The sequence below is a fragment of the Leuciscus leuciscus genome (genome assembly GCF_965113295.1).
Source record: "Leuciscus leuciscus genome assembly, chromosome: 10".
Lineage (NCBI taxonomy): Eukaryota > Metazoa > Chordata > Actinopteri > Cypriniformes > Leuciscidae > Leuciscus > Leuciscus leuciscus.
This window is the reverse complement of record NC_138734.1, coordinates 5,418,550-5,446,204: the sequence shown is the minus strand read 5'-3', so window position 1 is coordinate 5,446,204 and position 27,655 is coordinate 5,418,550. Positions and strand designations below refer to the sequence as shown.

The following is a 27,655-nucleotide window of genomic DNA, read 5'->3' as shown; positions in this document are numbered from 1 at the left end:
GAAAGAACTACAATCCCATGATGCATTGCAAACGACATGATTGAATTAAAACCGATGGAGAAATATAAAACGAATTGTTTAAAGTTGTGAATTTATAGAAACAATATATTTGTTAGGTTTATTGCAAAAGATGCATAAATAAACAAGTATTCAAGTATTTTGACAGCACAGCATTTGCAGTGCTTCATGGGAGTGGGCGGAGCTTTAGAGCTCTTTTGGCTCTCTGATTTGTGAAATTTTCTGTACTGCATCATGGGTAATGTAGTTTTTCAACAGGAATTCAGCTGTTAAATACAATTATTTTAAAAATAAGTTGACGGGTTGCTTCAACAAAAGCATAAACTACCGATTATCAACCTGATAACTCACAGTAGGTCTGTCTTTAAAGGTGCAGTGTGTAAATTTCACCGGCATCTAGAGGTGAGGTTGCGAATTGCAACCAACAGAAGTTACGGTGGCCGAAAGGAAAAGATGTCGTCGTCTGAGACAGCAGAGAGTCGCCAGTTAAGCAGTGAGGTTTCTTTACAAAGATAAATTTAGAAATTTTGTTTACTTAATTATCAGGAAAATTATATGTTATTGCGAATATTATTGTTACTTGTTCATCATTGTGCCAGTGTTTTATTCGCTGACTTTAGCTAGCTTCTTTGCACGAAGAACAACATAGTGACGAAATGCGCTCTGTAGTAGTTTGTCCGTTTAGGGCCACTGTAGAAACACGGTGGCGCAAAATGGCTATTTCAATGTAAGGGGACCCGTGGTATATGTAGATAGAAATGGCTCATTCTAAGGTAATAAAAACATAACGGTTCATTATGTAAGGTCTTTATACACCACTGAAAACATAGTTATGTATATGATATTGCATTTCTGTCAACAGATCCTCCTAAATATTGGACAATGCACCTTTAAAGGGATACTCCACTTTTTTTGGGGGGGAAATAGGCTCATTTTACAACTCCCCCAGAGTTAAACAGTTGAGTTTTACCATTTTAGCCGATCTCCGGGTCTGGCGGTACCACTTTTAGCATAGCTTAGCATAGATCATTGAATCGGACAGGACCATTAGCATCTCTCTCAAAAAAATGACCAAAGAGTTTCGATATTTTTCCTATTTAAAACTTGACTCTTCTGTAGTTACATCGTGTACTAAGACCGACGGAAAATGTAAAGTTGCGATTTTCTAGGCTGATATGGCTAGGAACTATACTCTCATTCCTGCGTAATAATCAAGAAACTTTGCTGCCGTACCATGAGTCCAGCAGGCATAATATGACGCAGCGCCTGAAAATAGGTCTAATAGGTTAGACAAACTTAGTCCCGGTCACGTTTGAAGTTACCGAACTGGGGACTATTTTCAGGCGCATTTTCAGGCGTATTTTCAGACTATTTATCGAAACTCTTTGGTCATTTTTTTTAGAGAGATGCTAATGGTCTTGTCCGATTCAATGATCTATGCTAAGCTATGCTAAAAGTGGTAGCGCCAGACCCGGAGATCGGCTGAATGGATTCGAAAACGGTAAAACTCAACTGTTTAACTCTGGGCGAGCTGTAAAATGAGCCTATTTCCAAAAAAAAGTGGAGTATCCCTTTAAAGGTTTATAAGTTATTGCTAAAAATCTATTTCTGTATGGAGAACCTGACTCTTGCACAAACCAACTGTTTTATTTGCTTCTTACTGTAAAACATTAAGTCTGAAGAAGTGCTAGAATGGGTTAGCAACTTTTAGAAATTGGAAGTTTAGATGTCGGAAATAAAATGAAGCTCCCTCTCACATGACATTTGTAGATAATGGCACAGTGAAAAGAGACAGTGAGAGTGCGAATGGAAAAGAAAATAACATGGACTATTTAATTAAATTTGTTCAGATTAATTGGCTCTGGGGGCACACTGAGTGAGGATGAAACAGTCAATCCTCTGAGGTGACAGAAATACAGCATTACCCAGATCATAGACTCTTCAGCTCCAGAACATTTCAATCTCAGCTCCTCCATATTCTCCCTCAACACAGACAAATTAGCCTCATTTGTTTATATTAGAAATAATATTAGAAATATTCATACATTTTCCCCGCAGAATGATCATTAATCGATTTGATCATTACATGAATTAATCCTCTCATGTGATCAAAGCCAAGTTGAAAAACACAAATGACATTTGGGAGCCACAGAATTTAAGACCTGGAATACAGTTTTACTACATAGAGGTATCTAATAGCTTTAGTGGGGACTTTTACTGTGTTTTTCTGTCCAGTGTATATCAACATACACTTCCATAAGGTTGTGTTTTGTGTTTCCCAGTCGAAATAAAATAATAGGGGGAGAAAATGACACTAAATGAGCCTTGTGCATCAATTTAAAAAAGATACTCTGAAGTTCTTAGCGGACAAAAATGTCCACGTCAAAAAAAAATGTCACAAAAATGTGAAGCTTTCGAACACAGACTTAAGTTTGGTCTCATTTTAAAGACCCTTGGCTGATTTTGTAAAAAATTAAACAAAACACTATAGAGGTTTAAGCTTATGAAAATGAACATTATTTTATATATAATATATATTTAATAAAATATATTGAACTCTGCTAGAAAACCAAAGCCATAAATCTAAACAAGTTGTGTTCCAAATTTGAGGTTGATATCTCAAAATATTAGCTTTAAGAAAGATTTCTTGTTTGGGCGCAGTACGTACTCGGTTACTAACGTAACCTCGGTTCTCTCTAGAAGAGGGAACGAGTACTTGCGTAAGAATATCTTACGCTAGGGGAAAACCTCTTTTCCTCGAGATATTGAAGCCAAAAATGATCCTTAATTTTGCAATAATGTAAAACGCATTGCAGCAGCATGCAGACATGGGCGAGACAGCTCGCGCGCCCATTGGCTGCTCTGCGGCAACTGCACCAGCCTATCGATAGAGGCTCCTTCGCGCCCAATACGTCATGTCCCGCCGAAATCGGGTGGGGCCAGGGCTATAAATACGGCCCAGAGAGGCTGGTTTGGTCAGTTTTTTTCATCGCTGAAGCGAATCAGAACATGACGCATGCACGGCAAGATACGCAAGTACTCGTTCCCTCTTCTAGAGAGAACCGAGGTTACGTTAGTAACCGAGTACGTTCTCTTACGAGAGGTCTCTCGTACTTGCGTAAGAATATCTTACGCTAGGGGAACACAATGTAAAACGCCGTGCGTGCTTGAGACATAACACTAACGTCCCAAGGGCAGGTGCCCGGGGCTCATACAGTGCTTAATCACAAGGGACTCACAGAGAATCCGGGAAGAGGGGCTAGAATAGCATCATTCCTGTAACATTGAGCTCTGATAAGAGCATATTATATCAAGTGTTCCACACAGCCAGGGCGAACTCAGCCTGGACTGGTAAATATGGGGGACTAACGTATTGCCCACAGAAGTATATAGGCGATCAGTGATCGACGCTCTAGCAGTTTCAGCATCCCGAGCCGATAGCATCGGGCGGGCAATACTGAAAAATTAAACCGAGAGCAACCTAGCTTGCAAAGCGGGAACCTCGAGGTTATAAAACCTTATAAATGTAGACGGGGAGGCCCAGCCTGCCGCCATACAGATATCTTGCAAGGCAATCCCACTGGACCAAGCCCACGACGAGGCCATGCCTCTTGTGGAGTGCGCTTTGACACCTATCGGGCATTGCAGGCCCTTGGATGTGTAAGCTAGCGCTATAGCATCAACTATCCATCTGGATAGACTCTGTTTTGATGCAGCTAGTCCCTTAGAACGTCCGCTGAACAAAACAAAGAGCTGCTCCGTCTGTCTGAAAACAGATGAGCGAGACACATAGGCTCTTAACGCCCTGACCGGGCAAAGGAAGCTTGCATCCCCTTCCTCTTCAGATACCGGCAGGGCCGACAGGGAGATAACCTGTGCCCTAAACGGTGTGTTGAGGGATTTAGGAACATATCCGTGCTTTGGTTTGAGTATGACTCTCGAGTCATTCGGCCCAAACTCCATACACGTCGCGCTCACTGAGAGCGCTTGCAAATCCCCTATGCGCTTCACTGAAGCGAGAGCCAGAAGAAACACTGTTTTGAAAGACAAGAGTTTCAGGTCTATTGACAGTATTGGCTCGAATGGGGCACCTTTCATGGCTTCCAGAACCGTGGAAAGGTCCCAAACGGGAACTGAGGGTGGTCTGGGAGGGTTCAGCCTCTTAGCTCCTCTAAGGAAGCGAATGACCAGATCGTTCCTTCCTAATGACTGGCCAAGCGGTGGTTCAGCGAACGCTGCTATGGCCGCCACATAAACTTTGAGCGTGGATGGGGTTCTGCCCTTATCCAGAAGCTCTTGTAAAAAGGAGAGAACCTCCGGCACCCCACAGCGTGAGGGTGAAGTGCCACTCGCTGTACACCAGCTAGTGAACACAGACCATTTTGAGGAATAGAGCCGCCTCGTAGATGGAGCTCTAGCCTGCGTGATCGTGTTTAACACTCCCGCTGGGAGGTTAACAGGTACCCGTTGATGGCCCACACATGTAGGGACTAAAGCTCCGGGCGAGGATGCCAGATCGAGCCGTTCGCCTGCGAGAGGAGATCCCTCCTCACCGGTATCGGCCACGGGGCGGTACTCGTCAGCTGCATCAGGACTGGAAACCAGACTTGGTTTGTCCAAAATGGGGCGACGAGTAGCACTGGGCATCCGCTCTCCCTGATTCGCTCTAACACCTGGGGTAGGAGCGTGACAGGGGGAAACGCATAGAGCGGGCAGCGGGGCCAGCGCATCCCTGCTCTTGGAGAAGAATTCCTGACAATGAGCGTTCTCTTGAGACGCAAATAGGTCTATTTCCGCTCTGCCAAATGTCCTCCATAGCATTTTGACTGTCTGTGGATGTAAAGACCATGCTCCTGTCGGCAGATTGTTTCTGGACAGTCTGTCTGGTCCCACATTCAGATGGCCGGGCACATGCGCTGCCCTGAGCGAGCGCAGATTGTGCTGAGCCCAGACCAGGAGGCGTTCCGTCAGCCTGTGAAGGATTCTGGATCTGATACCTCCTTGGTGATTTATATAAGCCACCACTGACATGTTGTCCGAACGGACCAAGACGTGGTGTCTTTTTATCTGAGGACAAAAGCGCATCAGCGCGTTGTCGACTGCCATCATTTCCAGGCAGTTTATATGCAGAAGCTTTTCCCGTTCTGACCACTGGCCAAATAACGGTCTGCCCTCGAGCAGCGCTCCCCATCCCGAGGTTGAGGCGTCCGTAGACACCACCTTCACACTCGAGGAAGTCCCCAGGCTTACACCTGACCGGTACCAGTCGGTCACTGTCCAAGGTTTCAGAGCTGCGACGCATTTCTGATCGACCTTGAGGCGCGCGAGACCGGAGGTCCAAGCTCTGCGCGGCGCGCGCTTTCAACCTATACTGCAGCGGGCACATGCGAAGCAGACCCAGCTGAAGCACTGAGGATGCTGAAGCCATGAGACCCAGCATCCTTTGAAGCTTTTTGAGCGGGACTAAATAAGCGCCATGGCGAAAAATCTCTGTCATGCGCTGAATACTTAGTCTGCGCTGCAGCGACAGCTGTGCTGTCATAGACAGCGAGTCCAGATCTGTGCCCAGAAAAGATATTTTCTGACTGGGAGACAGTGAACTCTTTGCCCAATTGACTGTGAGACCTAAATTCTCGAGGTGATCGAGTAATATGGTCCTGTGTTCTATGAGCTCCGACTGTGATCGAGCTAGAACCAGCCAATCGTCCAAATAATTCAGCACTCGTATGCCTCGGAGCCTGAGGGGTGCGAGCGCTGCATCCATGCACATCGTGAATACGCGAGGTGCCAGGGATAGGCCAAATGGCAGGACTGTGTACTGATATGCCTGGCCCTCGAAGGCGAATCTCAAAATTCGCCTGTGACGTGACGCTATTTGTATTTGAAAATAAGCGTCTTTCAGATCTAACGACATGAACCAGTCCCCTTGGCAAATTTGCGAGAGGATTTTCTTGGTCGTGAGCATTCTGAACCGTCGTTTCAGAAGTGCTTTGTTTAGTCGTCTTAGATCTAAAAATGGGTCTGAGACCCCTGTCTTTTTTGGGTACCAGAAAATATCTGCTGTACATGCCCCCTTCGCTCTGAGCTTGTGATAGGGGTTCTATAGCCCCTTTGCTCAGTAACTTCGCTATTTCGGCCCGAAGTAGGTGTGCTACTTCCTTTTTCACCGTAGTATCGATTCGCGCCGCTCTGCGTTGCGGGCGTCGACCGAACTGTAGCGAATAGCCTCTTTCTATAATGTCTAGCACCCACTTCGAAACCCCGGGTAGCCTTGCCCATGCATTTGCACGAATGGCTAGGGGTTGAATGCGAAGCGCGCTCTGGTCGCTCAGCGACAGAGGGGCTTCAGTGTGCTGCAACATAAGCGTCGCGCTTATGACATTTGAGGCAGGGGGCGCGCTGATAACAGCGGGCAGATTGCCCGCGCTCGACTCCTCTGCGGTGGTCAACCGAGAGGGGGAGGGCTGGGCGAGTCCCGTAAGACCTGTCATGTTTATGTGTGAATGTGGGCGTGGGATAGCGGGCACATTTACAACACTGAGAGCATTGTCTGCCTGAGCAGAGCGAATGCATGTTGGTTTCGTTTTGCAGAAACCTTGAGACATGCAGAACGTAGTGTTTGTGGGCACTGGGCAGTGGGCACATTTACCACATTTAATGCGCAATCGATCTGGGTCGATTTCATGTGCGCGAGCCCTGTGCGACGGGCTGTGTTTCTGTGTAGGAATGAGCACTGGGGAGGCAGTGGGCATTTTGTCTACACTCATAACACCATTGGCCGTGGCCGGAACACCAGAAAATACACTCTATGGGATTTATCTGGGTAGCCGTAAAGCGGCGTTTGTGTGCAGGCAAGCGGGCTGTGTCGCCGACTTGTTTACTGCAGAATACACTGGAACAGTCGCATTTTCTGGAACTGAACGAGCGAGAAGTTGCCATAGAAACAGAGAGCGTCAACATGCTGGCGTTCGTTTGCAGGCGTGCGTGCATTACAACAGGCTCGCTCACTGCAGTATGACATTTCCAGTCGCCTGAACTTCAGAGGGGAATGAGAAATAGAATTCGGCCCGGCCGCAGCGGGACATTAACACTCTTTTCTCCTTTCGCCAGTGACGCACGGGAACCATAGAAACGGTGTTTGGGTGCAGGCGAGCGGGTTGTACAACGCGCTCGTTGGCTGCAAAATGCACATCTGCAGTCGCCTTTCAGGGAACTGACAGAGCGAAGCATTGGAGGCATAATTAATCTGCCGTTAGACCGAGATTCGAACCCCGGTCTCTCGTGTGAAAAACCAAAAATTCCGCCACTGAGCCACAGCGGGGAACACAAAGGCTTTCAGATGCACGAGTATATAAGAGCGTCAACACGTTTTCTTCGGCGTTTGCTTGCCGGCGCTGCAATATTTATATTTCCAGTCGCCTGATCAGGGAACTGAGAAATGTGTGAGAATATTGAGGTCAGTCCAGCTCGGACTAAAACACTATTTTCTCCTTTCGCTGGTGATTGACGCGTGAATGGGGCGCAGAGGCAGGGTAGCTTTCTTGTACGTAAAGAAAATCTAACCCCGACCGTCCGCTTCCCGCCTCCCCTGTGAACGGCGCATTTTGCGCGGCTCGAACAGAGGGAGAGAGAAAGCTAGCCCCGTGACCGTCCGCTCCTGACATCCCCTGTGAACGGCGCGGTTTGCGCGGCTCGAACAGAGGGAGAGCAGGTATCATCCTCCAAGCAGGCAAGGCAAGCGGGCGCACCGGCGAGCTTTGCGGGTTGGGGGGGAAAGGGGCGTCTTGAAAAAGACGCCCGGCTCTTTTAGTGCAATGAGAGTGTGTGTCGCGGCGGCGAACACACACACATACACAAAACACAGTGGCAGAGAAAAGGATATGTACGCCGGAAAGCGTCAGCAGGAACGGCGACTGAAGGCGGCGAGTTGTCGACCGGCAGCTTCAGATGCAGATTAATCCCGCTGGGTGCTTGACTCAGACGGCGCGGCTTCCTCTCAGGATCCAGCGATGCGTGAGTCCGCTGAAGAGATAAAAAACTGACCAAACCAGCCTCTCTGGGCCGTATTTATAGCCCTGGCCCCACCCGATTTCGGCGGGACATGACGTATTGGGCGCGAAGCGCCCTCATTGGTTCTGACGTCATGAGGAGCCTCTATCGATAGGCTGGTGCAGTTGCCGCAGAGCAGCCAATGGGCGCGCGAGCTGTCTCGCCCATGTCTGCATGCTGCTGCAATGCGTTTTACATTATTGCAAAATTAAGGATAATTTTTGGCTTCAATATCTCGAGGAAAAGAGGTTTTCCCCTAGCGTAAGATATTCTTACGCAAGTACGAGAGACCTCTCGTAAGAGAACCGAATTTTCCCCATTAGATGCCAGCAAAGCTTCACTGGTTCACACAGTGGTTGGATATGTGATTTGCAGTAGTTTTTCTCTCTCAAATATTAGGCTACAATAATCATCAATTATTAAATACAATTTAAAATAAAATGATGAAATATGATTTAAAAAAAAATATTACACACATACAAACCACATGAACACCCCCACACATGTATCCAATTGGCTCTTTAATATGCAGAAGCAGAAAAAAGCAATAAAGTGAGTATTTTCTTAATAGGCCAAACCTGAGAAAATGTCACCATCTGGTAAAAACATTTTTGTTTTGAAAAAATAAAAAAGTAAATTTTTTAATGTGGCCGTGCCAACAGACTGACATCCTGTTAACAAAGATTGCATCATTTTATAGTTAAATGGCCATGGGATTAAAAATTGCAGTTTTAATTGGGACAATTTATGCAGTTGGCATTAACACAGGCAAAATGGTCAACAACAAAAAACTGAAAAAGACAAAAATGTCCATAAGGTCGCACAAGGGTTACATGACGAACTGTTGGCAATGGCCCGGTTTCACAGACAGGGCTTAGATAATGCCAGGATTAGGCTTTACTTAATTAGGACATTTAAGTAGCTTTTATAAATATGCATAAATTTTTAAAAAAAAAGACATTACTGATGTGCATCTTGAGACAAAACAATGGCACTGACATAATTTAAGATATATCAGTGCAAGTTGCTTTCAGTTAAAACAGCTCAAACATGCATTTCAGTCTGAGACTAGGTTAAGCCTTGTCTGTGAAACTGGGGGAAAATGAACTAAATGTGAAATGTGAACTAAATGTGAGTCAAAACATGTGAGCTATTCTTTATTTTCTATAATAAAATCTTTAAACACTCCATCTAGTGCCTTCTGAAATAGAACGTAAAACATATTAGCGATGTTCAAAAGGACTTTTTACAAAATCAATTACCTCAATGACTAGTCGACTAATCGGCCTCGAGGAAGCCCTGTGTAAGTAAGCCGGTTTCAGGGAGCGTTCAGACATATTCTTGCGTTCAAAAACAGCTAGACAGAGTGCAACGGACTGGAGGAAAGCACGACGAGAAGTGTTTTTCAATGTCTGGACTGCCTTTAACGTGACACGGTGTGATTTAAAACACAACACTCGTGGAAGGACGTTCAAAAGAACAGCTTGAGATGTGACGTGTGTGACATGACGTCTTTCACATTTCAGAGACTGTATATACCGTGAAAACTGTCTAACGGCTCAAACACAACATGCTGTGAGCATGCTAAAAATGTCAAAATAAGAAAATCTATATAAAACAGTAACTAGGATACCATTGTGACTTATCACTTGTGTGTGTTTTTGTTCCTCTTTATTTCATTCCCTTGTTTTTCACCCATGAGAAAAGACTGGTTCGACCGGGCTTTCGTCAAGGTCATAAAGGTTAGTTAACAAATGACATAAGCTCTCCATTCAGGAAGGCAAACACTTGAGCAAACGAAGGCTTTACTGCTTTGTTCTGAGTTTCTGTCTTGGGATGGCAGCCTATATATTCACCTAAAATGTCTATGAATATCGTATGGCCTGAATCGAGGATTACCTGTGAGCCTTGAGGGACTCGTGAGGGATCTTTTAGCATTAAACACTCAAAGAAACACTCAAAATAGCTGCAACCACAAGCAATTGACGACGCAATGTGTGGTTCAGGTGATGGATTTATAAATGTGAGAAACGCACAGTACTTCAAAACTCTTCCATCAACACTTCGAGATGCCAATGCTGCCATGTTAATGATAAAACAGAGTTCTTTTTTTTGTTATGTTCAGTTAATTTTTAGATTAGCTCAGTTATCTCGTCACTATGGTCAATAATTGTTTGCTTCTTGCTATCTGACTAACAGTGTGTGCGACAAGCAATTTGTCTGTTCACAGCAGACACAGACAAATCAATCACAAATCACAGCCAATCAGAAGAGCATGTGGGCGGAGTCTCTCTACAAGTGTACTGCTGCTGTCTCTCACTCGTGATGAAATGGATAAGTATGTAAAAGTATGTACTCAAATATATAAATATGAAATGATTTTAACATTACTCAAAATCTGAACACAGTGATTGACAGAATCTTTGTCATGGACTAATTGTTTGTTCACATTTTGAACAGGTCTGAGGTAAATTATCCATTGTCGCTTTCATTATGGTGTCACCCAAAATGATATTCAAACTCATTAATTAAACAATTTTAGTATGTTACAAAACATACAAGTACCTAAGCTAATCACCTTCGCTGTCAGTCATGATGTTCCCAAAATAGAAACCATTGCAAAAATAAAATCCCCTGTCGCTTGTCGTGTATCACAGATGGTTGGGACAAAAACTCTGTTTAGCATGAAAGAGATACCTTGCATAACATTTGGTTAGGACACTGTGTAAAGCATAAGAGTCATCTACAATTTTTGCCATTGCTGATTTTCTCCCCATCACTATATGAAATATCCTGCAGGCTTCAGCAGGAATATATCAAACGCAAATGAAGCATCACAAGAGTTATATGAATGAATTCCGAGTATATTTAGATAGTGAATTCGCCAAGTGAAGTTCTGCATCAAGGGTCGGCTGGAGTTCTGTATAGCCAGTTGGTCACAGTTCATTTAGCCTAATGGTAAGTCTGCATTTTCTCATTTATGGGCTGTTTTTTTTTTTATGTAAACACATGCTAGATGGATGTAGTTGACATTTGCATTCACGTCTCACGTCTTTTGCAGAATCTTGCGTATGCATGACACGGCATCTAAAAACGTGCTGCTTAAGCTAAAATAAGTTGAGCGTTTAAAAACTGCATCTCGAGACCGTGCCGTTCTACTGTCCTGCGTCACATTCTGTGTGAACCGGCCCTTAGTGTGTTAAGTTTGCCTCACTACTGATGTGTTGAATTAAACAGCAGGGTCTTTGCACACATTATTTGTCTGGGTGCACATACATATTTGTAATTATGACAAAGTAAATCAGCTAAATATGAAGAAACGGTCGTCTCGAGTGACATCCTCGTAGCTCAACCAAAAGTCATGATTTTAGCTATATTTACTGTAAAACCTTTACTAATGTTGTAACATTTGCAAGACAGCACACTCGTTTGTGTAGCTCGTGTCAGATTGAACTCTCTTTTTCCTTGTAATGCAATGGTTTATGACACGAAACCATAAATGCAATTTGACAGCCATCAAATGCACTCTTGTGATTGCTTTGCAGCTCAATGAAAACAGAAGTTAAAAATCATCAAATTATCCCTGGAGGACATGAGCGCAGCTGCCTGATGTGTTTGGATGTGTCGTGGGCCTGAGCACACTGAATCTCCAGTCTTTATGGAAATCATGTCAATGGTTATGTGAAGGGTTGTTATTGTTTATCAACAAAACAAATGGAAACATTTTATAGCCGGAGGACATTAATGGTGCTGAAACATGAGTAAACCCTCACATGTGCACTTTGCACATGATGACCTGTCAAAAGTGCATTCAATTTTCTCAGTCTGTCAGTCAAAGCTTCAGCAAGTGATGCAAATGTTGTTTTAAGCCCTGTTTACGCCACCAGCGAACTGAACTGAATTTTCAATGAGAGTTGCCCAGCTAACAGGGAACATTCTCAGAACTTTAGTTATAACCTCAAAGTTATGAACAAGTGTAACGTGGATAGAATGTTTGTTCAAAGTTAACTTTTACTCGTTTCAGAATGTTCAGAGAACGTTCAAAATGAACATTACCTTAATGTTTGCAAAATGATCAAATGAAATTGTTCCTTTGACGTTCATATAACCAAGAAAAGTAATTTTAAAACATGTAAATAACTGGACGTTTTTAAAAGTGCAGAGAACATTCAGAAATTATGTTTTTAACTTAATGAGTTAGCTGGGTAGTGTTTCCAGTGGCATGACAAACAGTGACCTTTTGCGGATGTGGGCACATTACAAGGCTTTATGCAAATTCAGAGTGACTTGATACAAACTTACACTTCCAGATCTCACCTGGCAAAGCGAGTTTACATAGCCAGTTTGCATTTTTTACACCATATCGAATCAAAACTAGGAAAAACATGTTTAGGCTATAACTAAAATATCAGTGCAACTGCAAGTATAGTCGCTCAGTAGCTAACTTCGGCTATAAAACAATATCTTGATTTTGATAAGCATCTGCAAAATGAACAATAGCCTAAATAAATGTAATTTCCCACATTTCTGTAACCATGCTCCCTCCCTCTGTCCAAAACCCAATACTTAAAAGATATGCCAAGGAACCTGAACATCTAAAATGATTACCTGGCAGTAAACCTTTCTGATTGGCTAATAATACACAAGGGCAGGCAGCTCACCTGATCATTATTCTGTTTACAAATCTGTTTATTTAATGCAGTTTCAAGTCCAATAATTCGGCCATTGTACTGTAACAGTTTAAATAAAAAAAATAAAAAAAATAAAAAATGAATCGACGATACGTACCTGTCCAGAAAAGCTATATTACAGACACGTTAATTAACATTTCCGAGATGTGTTTGGCGCATTTGCGCTCTCCGCGCGCGCGTGACAGAACGCGCAGCGTGACTGTAGTTTATTTCTCCCTGACAGACTGCTGTTCCCACAAACTAACCGGGGAACGTTTAATCTTTCATTTGATGTGGTAATGAACTTTAAGATTGTAATGGCACTTCGTATTAAATTCATTTCGCTGTCATGGTTTTTAAATGATCCTGTTGACCGTTTAGGTCAGAGATTGAGGTGAAAGGAGAACCGCGCTTTTCACGCTTCTCGCTTATCACAATGGTTTAAGATTGACAACCGAGCCCAGATATCCGTCACAGTAGTCTCAGCTGGTAATCCTTGTAGTTCATCATATATTTGGGAAGCAGTGGGTCTGCTAGGGGGAAGGATATAGCCTAATAAAAATGACCGAGTTTCCCCACAGCCAGCGCGCGCGAACAGATGCGCAATAAATGCTGCGCGACGTCAGGAGCCACCTGAGATAAATAGGTTGTTTTACAAAGACACATTATCTTGAGCTATTTTCTGTGCTTAATCATTCAGAGACACGAGCATTCATTCTAGGCTACTACAATGCATTTGACGTTTATTCTGGAGGAGAAGCAGAATGGCGCTCAATCTATTTGAATCTAAACAAACTCGAATCTTTAAGTAAACATTCGAATGTATTTAAAAAGCAAACAAATTCAAATACATATTCACATACTGGAGCTTGTACACTTTTTCCACGTCTTGTACATGCCCCATGGAGCGAGTGCATGCACAATTATTGATTACGAATTTAAGTCTTTTATGTGTCGTTTAAGTACAAGTGAATCTGGTTTAACACCCAAAAATGTCAGACTATGTTGCTAAGAAGCATATTAAAGGAGAGAATCGGACATAATGATTTATGTCATGTTAAACCGTGTGTCGTGCTCCACGATTTAAGATGAAAAGGTAAAAATGCGCACACTTACCCCAATGTTTTCAGAAGGCACTGAGCTTCTGCCACTCATCCAAAAAAAAAAAAAAAAAAAACCCGCGCACTAAGTAGCCTTATGTTCCTATATCCTGAGTGTCAAGAAGCCAGAGCACTGTAGCGCGTGCCGGTCCCCCTGTCCCGAGCGCGAGCACATCACAATCTGAATCTGTCAGTGCAGCGGAGGAATTTCCAGCGCTCGCGCAGCGCTCTGCTGTTGGTTAATATAGTGGACGCCAGTGAATGCCAGAGACTATGGACCGGGCAAGCTTAATCAAAACTCTACGTCACTGCGGGTTCAGTTGATAAACAGAAAGCTGTAACGCGTCTCACAACGCGTCGGTGCTCATAATACGACCAACTGTAAAAGGAAAACGAGGACAGATAGGCATAATCTGAAACGATAGTTCACGAAATGCAGTTACACTGAATAGCCTATGGATCATGTGCAGACTGATATCAGCAAATAGAAATTGGCAGTATATATTAGGCTATTACACATCAATGATAGATAGATAGATATATGGATAGATAGATAGATAGATAGATAGATAGATAGATAGATAGATAGATAGATAGATAATTACAAAAAACTAAATACAAATATGATATGTAGTCACTAAATTAATATGAGGTCATAAAAGATGTACAATAACACAGAAGAATCTGAAAAGTTTTGTTTCAAGTCACTTTACATGAATTGTAATGTCACACCGCAGGACAGTGATGGAACTGCTTGAATTTTCACGTCTTCAGACTTTTGTCTTTTCATGTCTTCAGACAAAGTTTTTATACATTTCATTTATAAAACCATACTTTGTTATATTACTGTATATTACTGTATCTTGGTATAATAGCTTTCAGAAAATTGAGGGGAAATTGGCTGAGGGAGTGACTTCTCTCTTTCTCTATCTTGATCATCGTAATCAAGCTCTAAATATAAGTCTATCTATCATGGCTTATATATTTTGCTATTGGATTAAATGGGAACACAAAAATGATTTTTTAATGTCGCTTTTGTTCACCATTATAGTTTTACCCATCTACGATGACTTCCGCTTCTGAGAACCGTGCAAATAGAAGTTAAAAAGTGGTTCAATAGAAGTGCAGCTCATCTCTAAAGAAGAGTTGTTTTTTTCACACCCTATAATATATATTTCATTGATTTACAGGGAGAAAGTGAGAGAAAAGAGAAACTGCTGTCTGCATCTTTTAGTGCATTAGATATCAAGACTAACAAAACCCAGCAGTGATTCTCTGTCTCCATTACAGATTCAGTATCTTCAGTAAGTACAACTAGTATAATTCAACCCCAATAACCATCAGGACCCACAAGTTTCTATAGCACATTCTCACACACTACACTGCAAAATATCCTATTTTAACCTTCAGTCCCAAGTCAACATTAAGACATTATAAGTTGCCTGAAAATGTGTCCCTTTAGGGATGAGCTTTTACGACATTATTTGTTACAGTTTTATTGTGTAATATAAATGATGCAGAAGGCAGCATACAAGCAGCAGATGTTTAATCACAGCCTCTACTGACACTATTCTGAACACACGTTTAATTTACTACCTTTTTAATGACTGATAAGAGTGTTATAATTCAAACACTGATACTCGTCCGACGTCTCTCTCATCCGTCTCTCCGGGCAGAGGTTGGCTGTTTAAGGTGCATTATTCTGAACTGGTATAGAGGTATCCCTATGCAGGAGGAAGACTAGAGATTTGCTGTGATGATGGAGTGAGGAGCAAAATAACACAGACAGCAAAAGAATACTAAACAGCTTTGGCTTGAAAACCTCAGAAATTCAGTCAAGTCAAAGATGAGGAGCATTTGAGCTTTTCCCCAAAACTAGAGACACGACTCCCTGCGAGGAAGCCTGCTTTGATAAAATAATAACAGTGAAAATGAGAGCACTATGGAAATCAGCCGAGAGTATCCACTGTACACACAGACAGATGAAAGAAACGCGTGTAGGGGGATGCAGGATGAAGGAGGTGGACATGAGGAAGAGGAGACGTGACACAGACAGAGATATTTATGGGATACGGACGGCATGACCCGCAGGCCCAGGGGCTCTTGGGAAAGGGCAGGCCGCATGACGAGACTCAGATGCGTTTCCGAGCGCTCTTTCATGACGAGTGCGAACGCCAGGGGCCGCATTAGAGTTATGCAAATCAAATGCAAATTTCATGTGTCACTTTAATGATATGCTAATACCCGGTGTTATCTAAATGCCGTAAAGACAGGAGTCAGTCATCTAATTGGGAGGGACGGGTAAGAGTCAGGGCAAGGTGTTTTTACAGATGCATGAGATGCTATCGTAATTGACAGAGTCTGTGTGTGTGTGTGTGTGTGTGTGTGTGTGTGGATTACGATACAGCTGTGCTGGGGAACGAAATTAAATTGACAATCATTTCCACCTAATCCCACTGTCAGATAAGCAGGCCTTTTATCTCATCATCAAAGACACAGAGTGGCCTTTGTCAAGAGTACACACTCCAATCGGGTAAACTCTCCTGTGCAGAGTGATTGGAGGAGGCGCACAGGGCTCGACCCACGTGGGTGTAATTAGCGTTAATGGGATAGTTGATCAGTATAATTACTGAGGCTGCTGTTATTCTAATCGTGGGGATTTATAAGGGTGTCTGTGTCCTCTGCACATCAGCTACCTCTCATACTTCAGATGGTTGCGACCTGCATCGCTGATTATGATAATCGCACGCCGCAATCAGGGCGCAGGTTTCTTTTTGACGCGAGTGCATTTGTGGCCGCTGTTCTCGTGAGATTGCACTGTAAAAGTTGTAAATAAAACAAAGATTATTTGAAATGTTTTTATAGAAAATACTAGTGTAAAAATTATTTTCATTTACAAGTTGTAAATGAAATAAAGACTGTACACTTTAAAATCCATTTAAGTTGTAAATAAAACAGATTATTGGGTTATGTTATACAAGAAAATACTACCCTGTAAACATTATTTTTCAAAGTTGTAAATGAAATAAAGATTACTGTAGTATGTTTTTACAATAAAATTATACACTTTAAAATCTATTTTTTTGAAGTTGTGAATAAAACAGATTATTGGGTTATGTTATACAAGAAAATACTATAGGGTAAAAATATTTTTCAAAATTATTATATTATACAGGATTATAGGAGAATGTTTTACTAGAAAATAATACACTCTTAGAGTATGCCTTACAAGAGAATACTATACTGTAAAAAAATATTTGTAAATCAAAAGTTAATCAAAGATTATTTGTAAATCGATAGACCAACTGCGGAGGGAGCTCAGGAGCTCAGGAGGAGGACGAAGAGCAGGTGAAGGGCTGACAGAAGGCAGGAGGGACCAGGGCGGAGTAGACTGTGCAGGCGGCTAGGGCAGAGACGACAGAGGGAGGAGCCATGGTGGAGGCAGGGCTGGCGACTCCAGGGGGCTGACTGATGGAGGCGGAGCAGGTGGAAGAGGATACCCGGATGGAGCCGGAGAGCCGACGAGCCAAGCCGATGCTGAGGATCCCCGAGGGACATGGCAACAGAGGACCAAGGAGGAGCTGGAGGGAGTGAGGAGCCCAACGGAGCCAGAGGGACGAAGGGACGAGGCGAAGCCAGAGGAGTGTAGTGAACATTAGTGAACAGGGACGAGGGAGCCCGGCGCAGCTGGTGGACTGATGGACCACGGTGGAGATGAGGGAGGTGGGAGCCAAGGTAGAGCTAATGGACCAACAGGCCGAGGTGGAGTCCTGGTCGCGGAGGCGGAGACCGGGGATCCACTGACCATGATGGAGCTGGAGACTGGCAGACCCGCGGCGACCCCACATCACAGAAGGTGGAATATGGGTAAACTGAGGGGCTGAAAGGAAGCAGCGGAGGCGTGGATGAGGAGATTATGATGGGAGGTGGTGGGAGAGGGAGGCTGGGTGGGAGTTCAGGAACAGGCTCAGCTTCAGGTTCTGGATCTGATTCAGGCTCAGGTTCTGGAAAAGATTCAGGCTTGGGAACAGACTCAGGCTCAGGAACAGATTCAGGCTCGGGAACAGATTCAGGCAGTGGCGGACATCTTTGCCGAGGGCTTGACAGGCGTGACGTGAAGAAGCTCTATAAGGGTGGTCTCGACAGGACGAGACTCTGGAAGGGCGGTCTCGGCGGGACGAGACTCTGGAAGGGTGGTCTCGGCGGGAAGAGACTCTGGAAGGGTGGTCTCGGCGGGATGAGACTCTGGAAGGGTGGTCTCGGCGGGAAGAGACTCTGGAAAGGTGGTCTCGGCGGGATGAGACTCTGGAAGGGTGGTCTCGGCGGGAAGAGACTATGGAAGGGTGGTCTCGGCGGGATGAGACTCTGGAAGGGTGGTCTCGGTGGGATGAGACTCTGGAAGGGTGGTCTCGGCGGGAAGAGACTCTGGAAGGGTGGTCTCGGCGGGATGAGACTCTGGAAGGGTGTCTCGGCGGGATGAGACTCTGGAAGGGTGGTCTCGGCGGGATGAGACTCTGGAAGGGTGGTCTCGGCGGGAAGAGACTCTGGAAGGGTGGTCTCGGTGGGACGAGACTCTGGAAGGGTGGTCTCGGCGGGAAGAGACTCTGGAAGGGTGGTCTCGGCGGGATGAGACTCTGGAAGGGTGGTCTCGGTGGGACGAGACTCTGGAAGGGTGGTCTCGGCAGGATGAGACTCTGGAAGGGTGGTCTGCACGGCGGCTGCTGGTGATGGTGGTTGTTCTCTGGATCGGGACGCGATGCTCACCAAACACCTGCTAATGGTTTCCCTCCAGTTCAGTCCATCTGTGTTTGGGAGGTCGATGGCCTGGTGAAAATTGGCCCCGATCCAGAAAAGCAGCTTGAGGGTTTCATCGTAGAGAATAGCCCTGTCATCCATATGGGCTGGTCCGATCTTCTGTCACGGGTGGTTGCAGGAAGGCAGACGGAGACGAGGATATAATTCCAAAACGAAGGTTTATTGGTAATTAAACACAGGATGGCAGAACAGGTAGCAACACACACTAAATATAACTGAACTGAAAATGACAGTAACCATGGAGATGAAGGAGTGGCGGGAAAAGAACAAAAGAAAAAAGGAACAAATCAAAACACAAACTGAAAGTCCAAACATACACTGACACGTGACACTTTCTACTCTAAATTTTCATATTTAATTAATTATGTTACTTGCTGTTTCTTTGTAATTATTTGTGAAAATAATTTTTGATTTATTGCGATTTACTGTATGACGAGAAGGAAATCACATAGATAACCTTGTGTATGCGCTTATAGGTTTATGAGTTTATGAGTTTTCGGTGGTGGAAAGATTGTGTTTCCAGACCACTGCTGAGAGAGCATCACCATTCACACCAGTAGTCTACAATGAGTCTACTGTGCCAAGACCTTCTCTCTCTGAGCATCGGTCGCCCATCATGTCTGTCTGGCATATCGAGTCTATATGTCATCTGAATGATCTTTATTCACTGTCCATTTTATCTGTGATTATGATCTCCTCTCCACCTATTCCTAACAGTCATTTTCACTTGACATTTCTCTCACAATTCCCAACATCCTTCACTGTCACTATCTCTCAATTCTAATGAAAGCCCATTTTCTTAAATATCACACACAATTTTAAATTTCATGTTTCCTCAAACCGTTCCTGGACCACAAAAGGTGATATTATACAGAATGTTCATGCTGCTAATAAGTGAAAGTGACGGTTAAGTATGGTAACCCATACTCAGAATTTGTCCTCTACATTTAACCCATCTAAGTTAGTGCACACGCATTAGGAGCAGTGAGTAGTAGGAACACACACACACACACACACACACACACACACACACACACACACACACACACACACACACACACACACACACACACACACACACACACACACACACACACAGCAAACCGTGGACATACACACCCGGAGCAGTGGGCAGACATTTTTTCAGTGGCACCCAGGGAGCGATTGGGGGTTAGATGCCTTGTTCAAGGACACCTCAGTCATTTCCAGCCAGTATTGAGAATCGAACCCACAACCTTCAGGTTACCAGTCGAACTCTTACTAATAGGCCATGACTGCCCCCAAATAAGAAGCAAATGGTAACAGCTGCTATCAAACTCCAAAACACTCTCCAAAAAACAGGGTATATTTAAGTCTTTTAAAGATCTGCACAGATAAAGTTAACACTGCATGTCCATACAGAGCAAACCCATACAATATCCACATAAATCTCAGAATGTGTCTCAGATTCTTTTAATTAATTCTACTACAAGATGGACAGAAAGACAGACACAGACAGACAGACAGACAGACAGATAGATAGATAGATAGATAGACAGATAGACAGATAGATAGATAGATAGATAGATAGATAGATAGATAGATAGATAGATAGATAGATTGATTGATTGATTTGTGTGAAGATAAGACCAAAATGTAAAATTTTCGCTTGAAATCTTCTCCTTCACGGAAGCTATCAAATATTGTTTATTAACATTTAAATATGACATGCCAAGATGTGCTGTGCCAGGTTTGACGATACACTTTGATGTCAATGAATTTCAAATGTGACATGTCTATTTGGGTTAATAGCAAGGGTTAGGGTTAGATATGCATAAGGGTGAGAATGCAATGACAATTTTTCCTTTAAATCTGCACAGGCTGAAAATGAACACATGACATTATTTATCTAAGGACAATTTCCTTTTCAGACCATTGCATTCATGAAATAGAACATCATTATTGTTAAGAAACAAACACCTTTTGTGTCCTTTATATATTTGTATTATTTATATATCTCAATTCCTTCATGTTTGTGTACACATTTGTTTGTTAGCATGTGTGTTTTGTGTGTGTGTAGTCATCCAAACCAGAGGGATTACTCAGATTTGTAATTAGTCCAACGGATGCTTCAGACAACTTAATTATGCTCCTTAATTAACATGCAGACCAAATGGAATACCAGGTGTTTGGTCTCCACAATTCAATTAACGCTCCTTAACGCCAGTCGACCTGCATGGCAGGGCAATACATGCAACAATTATGGATCAGGATTAGAACTGAGACATAGCTGAGTGACATATCAGAGGACATTATCATATACAAAAGAGGCATAATTTACTGCTACTAATGGCACACAGAAGGCCAGAATCATTCCTGGAATATGGAAGCTGTTCTAATGATCTGTGGAAATGGGACTGAAATGCACATCATTAGAACGAGACTAAAAACAAAGCCATGAGGCTGACACAACAGCGGGAACGACGTTTGTGACATATGTCTTGTGTTTTCAAATGAAATCGTAACATTATCCTTTATTATACACACCAAAGCTTGTGTTAATTTTGTTCATTTTATATTCTAATAAATCTGGTTCTTATTACTATTGCATCCAGCATCAAGACGAGAATATTCATACTTTTAAGGCCAACAATTGTCTATCCATGTTTGCTTTTTTTCATTATTCACGTCTGTACTAATATAGTGAAATATACTGTACTTCCTCATCTAAATGCTTTACTAGCTGGCATGAAAACGGCGATGAGATGCCAGGCCCTGTGGTCCTGCTGGCCAGTGTGAGAATGCACGAGATTACTCTGGCACAGACTGCACACCCACACCTATATCAGTTTTGCACAGAAAGACACTGCATAAGACCAATGAGAAAACATTAAAGCGCCACTATCGTGTTTTTTTATTTATTTTATTTATATTACCTTTCATGTAGTGTGTAATATAGCTGTTTATGAATGTAAAAGGTCTGAAAGTGCACGATAAATCTCAGTTTGGTTTAAAATGATTGGTCCATTCTCGTCAAAGTTAGAAGTGTGTTTATTCCCTGTTGTTCTACTAGTGACTCTCTCCTAGTGAATTAAAGTATTTATATTTGTTAATCTGTGTCATGTATCTGCTCAAAACCAGCATTAACCCAACAGCAGAGAGTTCCTGCACAAACCTATGTAGGTTTGTAACAAATCTCTTCATCGGCTGTCCGTTAACAGCGTCTACTTTGACCCTCAAACACTGTAGTTGTAGCTGAGGCCTGGAAGAGTTTAGTTTATGTTGTTGACATGTCGAAAAGACACTCTTTTCTGCACAGCGAAAGCAAATCCACTTTGCATGCACTTCCAAAGGAAGAGGAATCGCAACGCTATCTCACGACCAGTTCATAATAATTTATACGTTTTCATTACCAAATTCAGATATGGTAATGAGTGTTTCGTTTCTGACATGACTGAGCCATCTGACCAATCAGAGCAGAGTAGGAGAGGAGGGGTCTAGAGAAACCATAATCCTTTATCGAGCCGTTTTTAGACATTGTGAGAAAAGAGGTGATGCTGCAATGTATATTATGTATATATAATAATATATATAATGCTAATCGTAAATTCTCTAAGATTATTATTCACGTCGGCACTAATGATGTTCGACTCCGCCAGTCGGAGATCACCAAAATTAACGTTAAAGAGGTGTGTGAACTCACAAGTACGATGTCAGGCACTGTAATTTGCTCTGGCCCCCTTCCTGTTCGCAGGAGTGCTGAGATACTTTGATTGTCCTCACTCAATGGCTGGCTGTCTAAGTGGTGTCCGCAAAATAATACAGAATTCATAGACAATTGGACACGTTTTTGGGGCAGACCTGACCTGTTAAAAAGAGGTGGTATTCATCCCTCCTGGGATGGTGCTGCTCTTCTTTCTAGTAATATGGCACATAGTATGAGAGCTCAAACATGAATTGGGGCTCAGGTCAGGAAGCAGACAGACTGGCTAAACCGACCATCTGCCAGCTGTCTCATGTCACCAAGGTCAGATAAATCCCATCACATATAGACTCTTTTACCTAGATATCATCAATAGAGACCGTGTCTGTTCCCCGAATTAGGACATACAAAAAACTTCCAAACCCATCTAAGGGTAAAAATGTAATTGATGTTCAACAAATAAAAAACAAATATAATAGAAATTAACAAATGATAAAGCTTGGGTTGCTGAATATTCGATCCCTTACTTCAAAAGCACTTATTGTTAATGATATGATTACAGATTATAACCTAGATGTGCTGTGTTTGACAGAAACCTGGCTAAAACCAAACGATTACATGACTTTAAATGAGTCCACCCCCCAAGATTACGGTTATAAACATGAACCTCGTCTGAAAGGCAAAGGGGGAGGTGTAATTTATAGTAATATTTTCAAAATTACTAAGAAGTCTAGTTTCAAATATAATTCTTTTGAAGTGTTGGTGCTTAATGTAACAATATATAGTGTAAATGATAAACTAAGTATTAGAGTTGTACTGGCTACTGTATACAGGCCACCAGGGAACACTTCAAATCTAGACTAAAAACACATCTCTTTGGCCTAGCATACACATAACACATTATAGACTTTTATAATTCAATGTTAGGCTGCATAGTTTAGGTCAGCCGGAACCGGGAACACTCCCCATAAATCCTGATGAACTTGTTACATCATAAGAAGAATGGTGTCTACGCTAACCAGTCCCTCCCCTGTTTACTGAAGTCAGCCGGATCCCGGCCGTATCCAGATCAGATGGTGGACCTGCACCTGGACCCATCCATGACGCATCCCTGAAGTGCCAGCCTCATCAATCCTCTGAAGGCCTCATCGACACTGATCCTCAACAAACTCGTCTCCATTCCGGCGTGATGACTCCGACCTCCAACCAGATGGAACTGGATAAATATTCTGAATGTTCTGATCCAATCTGACTTCTGACCTGTAACGCTGCCTGGATCATAATCATACACTGTTCGCTCGTTGGCCAGAGGAGAACTGGCCCCCGACTGAGCCTGGGTTCTCCCAAGGTTTTTTTCTCCATTCTGTGACCTGATGAAGTTTTGGTTCCTAGCCACTGCCTTGGCTTTTGGCTTGCTTAGTTGGGGACATTTAATATTCAACAATACTATTAATCTGCCTTACTTAAGGTGGACGATGATGCAATTTTCTTCTAGAAACAAACTTTGTTGTTTTATTTTCATGTTATCACTGTGAAGCTGCTTTGATACAATCTGTATTGTAAAAGGCGCTATATAAATAAATGTGACTATTATGTGTTGCATGTAAACTTATTGTAGGAGACTCCAAAACAAAATTAGGAACCTTTAAAACAAAATCAAACTTCAGGGTTTAAAGTCGGCATGAATTAAAAATTGACCCTATTTTCTAAATGCGTACTATTATAAATAATTCATCCAAACATATATTTTTGAGCTTGTCATGTTTAATAAAAATGTCATAACTTGATCTCCCAGTGAAACGACAGACTTGACTTTTCTCTGGTGATGTACACTGTAAAAAAAATAATAATAATTGAACTTGTAAATAAAACAAAGATTATTTTAGTGCATTGTAAGTCTTTCTTCTCCAAAATGCACATTTCATTCAATTTGTTATTGCTGTTTCATTTGTAATTATTTGTGAAATGTACTAGCAAAGAAAATGTTTCAAAGTAAACACTCTCAGAAAAAAAAAGGTACAAAATCTGTCACTGGGCTGGTACCCTTTCCTATTATGTACACTTTAGGTGCTAATATGCACCCTTAAGGGGTAAATAAGGTACAGAGTTGTACTGTCCGTTTTGAAAGGGTATACCGCCCCATTGATTGTACTTTTTTCCCCTGAGAATGTAGACCAAATTTTTTCAGTATATGTCAGATTTTTCATTTTGTACAAATTGTACATTGCCGTTCTCACACAGTGGGTTTGCCATTGGACCAAATGTAGTTTGCACTGCCCCATGCCAGTGGTCTCTCTCTGACGTAAGGCAATAAGGGAAATCAATGGAGTGTCCTCTATGGACGTCGCAGTGCTGAAGCAACTACATATATCTTTTAATGTGTCACATGTAGTGTACTGATGACTCTTGCAGTGGCAGTAACGGCTCTCACAAGAGCCATTCCAATGCAAAGCTTGCATTATATTGGGTTCACAAATTAATCTGTGCAGAAATGTGCTGCACAAACTGTTAAGGTCAGGCTGAAATGATTGGGGACCTTGTTAAAAATAAACTTCAGGCACTCTTCCCTAATGTTTGGATGCTCTGGAAGGATATGCAGTGTAGCTTGTGCAAAACACAATCAGGAACAGCATGCTTTGGCATTTTAGTTGCTCTAGTGTTTAGGAGTAACAGTATCTTCTGCCCTTATTCCCTCGCAGTACAGTATGTTTTTATAGTAGATCTGTCACAGTTGTGTTCTGTCTGAGTCTTGTTTTCAGTATTCAACCTTTGATGTCTTCCTTTGTTCTGTTTTCCCGCCACTCCTTTGTATCTATCGTTACTGTCATTATCAGTTCAGTTTTGTCTCCTGTTTAGTCATCGTAATTTGTATCACCTGTGTTCTGTTAATCAGTGTTCATCTGTGTTTGTATTTAGTTCCATTCTGTTTCAGTCAGTCTTTGTCCGTTCTACGTCGTATTAAGTGTGTGTGAACCCTCTGCAGGTCTTCTATGTACCAGTTTGATTTATATTGTGAGTAAAAGTTTGTATTGGAACTTTTGACTCTTTTCTGCCTGCACCACACCGTGACAGAAGATCGGAAAGCCCAAAATGGACGATAGGGTCAGAATTATCGTCATGGCTCAGTAGAGCCAAAACTTTTTATCGTTTACCAGGGACTTTTGCTGCCTTGCTGTCACTAGTACCCTCGACGACGAGAGCCTGAGTACCTTGTTTCGGATCAGGGCCACATTCAACCATCCCATCTACCTCCCTGACACCACCAGACTGGACTGGAGGGAGACCGTCATCCAGTGTCTAGAAAGCGTTGTGTCTCGATCTGGAACACCGCCAGACTCAAGGGTTCTTCACGTCATGCCTGCCCAGCCTGAGCCCTCAGCCAAGATGGCCGTCGCCTCACCGCCTGAGCCCTCAGCCAAGATGGCCGCCGCATCACCGCCTGAGCCCTCAGCCAAGATGGCTGCCGCCTCGCCCCCTGAGCCCTCAGCCAAGATGGCCGCCGCCTCACTGCCTGAGCCCTCAGCCAGGATGGCCGCCGCCATGCCAATACCTGTTCCCTGTTCTGTTCCTCGACCTGTTCCTGTCCCTAGACCTGTTCCTGCCCCAAGAACTGAATCTGTCCCTGAGCCTGTATCTGTTCCTGAGCCTGTATCAGAATCTGTTCCAGAGCCTGTATCTGTTCCCCAGCATGTATCTGAATCTGTTCCCGAGCATGTATCTGAATCTGTTCCCGAGCCTGTATCTGAATCTGTTCCCGAGTCTGAGCCTGAATCTGTTCCCGAGTCTGAGCCTGAGTCTGTATTGGAGCCTGAGTCTGTTCCCAAGCCGGAATCTGTTTCAGAACCTGAACCGGTTACTCAATTCCCACCCCACCTCCACCATGGCCCATCAGTCCACCAGCTCTGCCAGGCTCCCTCGTCCCCCCGGCTTCGCCTTGGTCGTTCGTCGGCCTGCCCTCGCCTCGGGACTACACTCCTCTGGCCCCGTTGGGCTCCTCACTCCCTCCAGCTCCACCTTGGTCCTCTGTCGCTCCGGCTCCACCGTGGCCTTCTGGATCCCCGCCTGCGCCTCGGTCACCAGAGCCGTCGGCATTGCCATGTCCCTCGGGATCCTCAGCATCGCCCTGGCTCGTCGGCTCTCCTGCTCCATCCGGGTCTCCACTTCCACCTGCTTCGCCTCCGTCAGTCGGCCCCCTGGAGTCGTCAGCCCTTTCTCCACCATGGCTCCTCCCTCCGTCGTCTCCACCCTGGCCGCCTGCACGGTCGTCTCCTCCCTGGTCGCCTGGCCGCCTGCATGGTCGTCTCCGCCCTGGTCGCCTGCATGGCCTTCTCTGCCCTGGCCGCCTGCACAGCCTGCTCCGCCCTGGCCGCCTGCACCATCTGCTCCACCCTGGTCCCTCCTGCCTTCTGTCTGCCCTTCACCTACTCTGTCCTCCCCCTGATCTCCTTCCCTCCCTCCGCAGTTGGTCCATCAACGGTGCGAGGTCATGCCTTGCGGGTAGGGGAGTACTGTCACAGTTGTGTTCTGTCTGAGTCTTGTTTTCAGTAGTCACATGTCTTCCTTTGTTCTGTCTTCCCGCCACTCCTTTGTATCTATGGTTACTGTCATTATCAGTTCAGTTTTGTCATCTGTTTAGTCATCGTAATTTGCATCACCTGTGTTCTGTTAATCAGTGTTCATCTGTGTTTGTATGTAGTTAGTCTTTGTCCGATCTACGTCGTATTAAGTGTGTGTGTGGACCCTCTGCCCGTCTTCTATGTACCAGTTTGAATTATATTGTGTATAAAAGTTTGCATTGGAACTTTTGACTCTTCCTCGTCTTCTTCTGCCTGCACCACACCGTGACAAGATCAACATTGAATTCTCATTTTAATAGGTAAAGCAAAATTTGACTTCTCATGACCTCTTTAAGGATCAATTCATCAAATGTACCTGATCTATAACATTCACCCAGATATTGTGCAACTAGGCAGATATAGTAAATAAAATCAGAGATAAAGACAGTTTAAGGTTAGTCATGTTTGACCACAGTAATGCAACACTCCATAGCCATCGCTCAGACTTTTCTGTGGATGTCCCTATCAAAGTTAATCAATCCTTATCAATAATAAAACAGAGTCCAGACTGGAGCCGAAATTCATTGGGAGTGTCAATTAACTCTGTGCATGTAGAAAACTAATACTCAACTGGATCTGTCAATGTCTTTTAGGCCTCATTAGCAAACAGAAATGAATTATGTATGATCGCCTTTTAAATCAATTATAAATTAAACCCTGCAATGGAAACAGCAGGTAACGGGAATCAAAGGAGCAGAAGGAGAG

General features: G+C 43.5%; 1 protein-coding gene and 1 long non-coding RNA gene across 4 annotated transcripts in view; one reads left to right on the top strand and one right to left on the bottom strand.

The window, feature by feature from the left end:
- LOC309507863 overlaps positions 1-27,655 on the top strand; it is a 469,488-nt gene that overhangs the window by 150,962 nt on the left and 290,871 nt on the right. The gene's annotated exons all lie outside the window — the stretch shown is intronic.
- sphkap (SPHK1 interactor, AKAP domain containing) overlaps positions 1-27,655 on the bottom strand; it is an 85,123-nt gene that overhangs the window by 43,943 nt on the left and 13,525 nt on the right. The window contains exon 1 of one of the 3 annotated variants that reach the window (XM_082182146.1): positions 13,854-14,215. The exons of the other annotated variants lie outside the window; for them this stretch is intronic. The gene's annotated coding sequence lies outside the window, so the exon portion shown is untranslated. Of the gene's footprint in view, positions 1-13,853; positions 14,216-27,655 lie in introns of those variants that run through there. 3 annotated transcript variants of the gene reach the window in all.